Below are 5,326 nucleotides of genomic sequence, written 5' to 3' on the forward strand. Positions count from 1 at the left end.
TGGTGATATCCTTTACACACTGATGTCGCTTGTTGATGCAGTACAGCCTGAGGGATCGAAGGTCACGGGCTTAGCTGCTTACGTGCAGTGATTTCTCCAGATTCTCTGAACCCTTTGATGATATTACGGACCGTAGATGGTGAAATCCCTAAATTCCTTGCAATAGCTGGTTGAGAAAGGTTTTTCTTAAACTGTTCAACAATTTACTCACGCATTTGTTGACAAAGTGGTGACCCTCGCCCCATCCTTGTTTGTGAATGACTGAGCATTTCATGGAATCTACTTTTATACCCAATCATGGCACCCACCTGTTCCCAATTTGCCTGTTCACCTGTGGGATGTTCCAAATAAGTGTTTGATGAGCATTCCTCAACTTTATCAGTATTTATTGCCACCTTTCCCAACTTCTTTGTCACGTGTTGCTGGCATCAAATTCTAAAGTTAATGATTATTTGCACACAAAAAAATGTTTATCAGTTTGAACATCAAATATGTTGTCTTTGTAGCATATTCAACTGAATATGTGTTGAAAATGATTTACAAATCATTGTATTCCGTTTATATTTACATCTAACACAATTTCTTAACTCATATGGAAATTGGGTTTGTATATACATTAGGTCAGGAAAAACACAAGAGGTTATATCATCCCTACAAGCCTGTTTCGTAGGTTTCCCCACTCTTTTTCCCTGATCGTCAGGGGATTTTATAAAAAAAATAAAATCCCCTGACGATCAGGGAAACCTGCGAAACAGGCTTGTAGGGATGATATAACCTCTTGTGTTTTTCCTGACCTAACGTATATTCTGCTCTACCCCGGTATAGAGCACTGTATAAGGGATAAACCACAGAAACCTCGACTATATAGTTTATAAACACATTATTAGTGTCTTCAAAGTATGCATTTTTAATATAAAACAAGGACTTTTGTCGAGGCTGGAACCACTTAGTCATGTTTACATTGTTTCTTATGGGGAAATCTGTTTCACTATGCAAACGTTTTCGGTTGGCGAACAATGTACAAGAACCAATTAGGTTCGTAAATGGAGGTTACACTGCAATTACCTGATGTTTGTTTATTTAAAGCTATCAGCACCTTGATTAACATGTAAAACAATGTTGGTTTGAACATTTACCTGGTTTGCATGGAAAAACATTTACAATACCTGTAAAAACTATACAAACAGAAAAAAAAAACAAAAAAAAACCAAAACATACCATTACCATTGCAACGAGCTTGCAAAATGGAAAGAAAATGTTACATCAACCACCATTGTCATTGTGCGCATACAGCCTCACTGTGCGTGTCGGTTTCAGCTCTTTTACATTGAAATATAGAATTACATCACATAATTCAAACTCAGCAAAGTTATAAATCCACTGAAAAAAAAACCTGCAGCAATTTTAATTCAGTACCCTAAAAGGAACAGTACAGATTTTCCATGGAATGTCGAAGAAGTTTAAAAAAAAAACAACTGTAAACAATTGTGTATACTGTGTAGGAGTGTAACGGTACATGTAACCATGTTACTTGTGTCACGTAACTACTTGCTAAACTAATAAAGCAATGGTGCTGGTGCTTGAAAACCCTGGTCTGTGGTTAAAGTATTCGGTTTGGGATATCTCGGCCTTCTCTGTAAAATACATAAACAATAAAAACAAGTGGATAAGATGGTAGTCTTGTTAATAGAAAGTGAGAATTGAACTATGTAAAAAGCACTTTAACCAAGAATAAGCTTTCTCACAAGTAAAATAATCATTAACACGCTTTAAAATTTGACTTGTTTGCACTAAAAACCAACCTTAACTGTTATATATTATTTGTTATCAAAGACGAGATTAAATTTTTTATATAATACGAAAGAAGTTGTAAGATGGCAATGTTATGAGAATAAATTCAGATTATGAATAAAGTGAAACATTTACAAGAAGAAAAGAAGAAAATAAAAAACAATGAGAAAAAGTCAGAAAATGATAAACAATTGGCAATTTATAAAAAAAAAAAGTTCGGCTAAGACGAGAAAAATTTAATTTTCATGAAAATGCTACAAATTTACTGGGGGAAAATGTCGGAATTATTCCAAAAAGTCCAAACTTTACAGGAAATTATTGCAATATTACAAGATGAAAGTCAAAATGTGTCAGAGCATAATAGCTGTGATTGTATGGGAAATAATGATTTTATAATAAAATACCGCAAATAGGTTGTATTCAGTCATAAGACTTTTGTTCGGAAGTAAACGAAGTGGTGGGCCACCAAACCAACATGGCTAATCTGCCGCAAATATAAAGTGAACTACCTGAGTATGCAAGGGGCCTAGATCTTACCAGAAACAGCTGATACGAGCAAAAAAAATCAAACGATCCCTATACACTTTCAAAAAATGCTTTGTTATAAGTTATATCAAAGATTATCTGTTGGGCGCGTTCCCAGACATATCGAACTATCTTGTGCTACAGACACCATTCTACACGACAAAACAGATGAAAACATGGAAAAATATTAAAGTCTACAACTTCTTTGTGTGTGGCTGAGTCAAGGAAATTGGTATCAAGACTTTACAGGATAAATATGCATCGTTTTTGCTCGGGTAAGATTGCATTTCTTGATTTAACTTTGCGTCCATAGCCATGTTTGTTGCTGTTGCACGCGCCTTTTACGAGTGGCATGTTTTCCCCCGTCTTTATCAAAATATAACTATAGATGTAAACATTGTGTAAGTGCTGAAAGATTCATTTATGATTGTTATCAAAATATAACTAAAGATGTCAACATTGTGTAAGTGCTGAAAGATTCACTTATGATTGTTATCAAAATATAACTAATGATGTCAACATTATGTATGTGCTGAAAGATTCATTTATGATTGTTATCAAAATATAACTAAAGATGTCAACATTGTGTAAGTGCTGAAAGATTCATTTATGATCCATCCATTTTCTACCGCTTGTCCCGTTCGGGGTCGCAGGGGTGCTGGAGCCTATCTCAGCTGCATTGATTGTTTATCAAAATATAATTATAGATGTCAACATAGTGTATGTGCTGAAAGATTAATTTATGATTGTTTATCAAAATTTTACTATAGATGTTAACATTGTGTACGTGCTGAAAGATTAATTTATGATTGTTTATCAAAATATAACTACAGATGTCAACATTGTGTATATGCTGAAAGCTTCATTTATGATTGCTGCCTTTGATAAAAGCTTAACTCTTTTAGGTTTTGCTCACATTTGCTTTTTTTATTTAGACTTGCCGAGTTGATGCTTTACGAAACACTAGTAGCAAAAATGTGTTTTAATAAATACAAATAATATCAAGATAATACTTAAGTGGGAAATAATATATGATAAAAGTATATCGAACAAAACTTTAACGAAGTGATCACTGCAAACTTGTGCGTTCTTCGACTCTGCTCCCTTGCAATCCTATTATTTTCGCCGTCTTCTGTAAAATCTTGACAATTTCGCCTTTCTTGATTACCTTTCAGAGAAACGTTAATCCTTTTCGCGATTTCAACGGTCCCAAAAAACGAAAACAGCGCCAGCATAGGGCATTTTTCTTCGAGAAAGAACGCTGGCTCACTACTTCGAGTTTGGCAAAGTTAATTCAGGTGAATACAACCTAAACGGGGGGAATAGGTCGGAATATTCCGAAAAATTCTAATTTTACATCAAGTGATTGCAATTGTACAAAATGAAATTCACAATTTTTCTGTCTAAAAAAAAAGCTGTGCTTGCATGAGAAACAACTTTTTTTAGAGCAAAATACTGCAAATTTATGCGGGGAAAACTCAAAATTTTATGAAAAAAGTCTAAATTTTATAAGACGAAAGTCGTCATATTGTGAGAAAGAGTGAAAAGAAAATAATAAAGTTGCAATAGCAAAGACTAAAATAATACCAGAAAGGTTGGCGCTGTAGTAGATGAAAATGGTTACCGTATTTTCCGGACTATAAGGCGCACTTAAAATCCTTTTTTTCTCTCTCAAAACTAGACAGTGCGCCTTATAACCCGGTGCGCCTAATGTACGGAATAGTTCTGGTTGTGTTTACCGACCTCCAAGCAATTTTATTTGGTACATGGTGTAATGATGTGTGTGACCGGTAGATGGCAGTCACATATAAGAAATATGTGTAGACTGCAATATGATGGCAATATGACTCAAGTAAACAACACCAACATTTTTTATGTTCCATTGAAAATATAGAACATTACACACAGCGCTCAAAAATCTATCAAAATGTTTTAGTACGACTTTGGTAAGCTATGAAGCCGCACCGCTTGATGCATGTACTGTGCTTCAACATACGAGTATTATTATGGTGTGTGTATAAGGTACATACTTGCCAACCCTCCCGTTTTTAGCGGGAGAATCCCGATATTCAGTGCCTCTCCCGACAACCTCCCGACAGAGATTTTCTCCCGACAAACTCCCGGTATTCAGCCGGAGCTGGAGGCCACGCCCCCCCCAAAAAAAGTCTGCCGCAGCTGCGATTGGACCTGACCAGCCTCCGGGTACAAGTACTGGAGTACCAATTGCTTGCCAGGGAAGATCTTCCCCAGGAAGCAAGGATTGACCGGTTTTGGGCCATGCTAGGGAGAGATGGAAGATTCCACACGCTCGTGCATTTGATGAAAGCACTTTTGTGCGTGCCACACAGCAATGCATCATCAGAGAGGGTGTTCAGCATGGTTAGAAAAATAGTGACAGAGAATAGAAAGAGGATGGACAATTCAACCCTTAACAAAGCATTGTACTTTCAAGTACAACAATGAGTAGATGAGTGTTGTGTGTGTGTGTGTATAAGTGTAAATAAATGAACACTAAAATTCAAGTATTTCTTTTATTTATATATATATATATATATATATATATATATATATATATATATATATATATATATATATATATATATATATATATATAGCTAGAATTCACTGAAAGTCAAGTATTTATATATATATATATATATATATATATATATATTAAAGATTAAAGTACCAATGATTGTCACACACACACGAGATGTGGTGAAATTTGTCCTCTGCATTTGACCCATCCCCTTGGGGAGCAGTGGGCAGCAGCGGCGCCGCGCCCGGGAATCATTTTGGTGATTTAACCCCCAACTCCAACCCTTGATGCTGAGTGCCAAGCAGGGAGGGAAACGGGTCCCATTTTTATAGTCTTTGGTATGACTATATATATAAATACTTGAGTTGGTGAATTCTAGCTGTAAATATACTCTCCTCTTAACCACGCCCCTAACCACGCCCACCACACCAACCAAGGGCCCCCCCCCCACCTCCCGATATTGGAGGTCTC

General features: G+C 36.0%; 1 long non-coding RNA gene across 4 annotated transcripts in view; it reads left to right on the forward strand.

The window, feature by feature from the left end:
* The window catches only part of LOC133664987 (uncharacterized), an 86,186-nt gene that overhangs the window by 70,057 nt on the left and 10,803 nt on the right, over nt 1-5,326 (forward strand). The window lies entirely within an intron of this gene.

This window comes from Entelurus aequoreus, linkage group LG14 (genome assembly GCF_033978785.1).
Source record: "Entelurus aequoreus isolate RoL-2023_Sb linkage group LG14, RoL_Eaeq_v1.1, whole genome shotgun sequence".
NCBI classification, from domain to species: Eukaryota; Metazoa; Chordata; class Actinopteri; order Syngnathiformes; family Syngnathidae; genus Entelurus; species Entelurus aequoreus.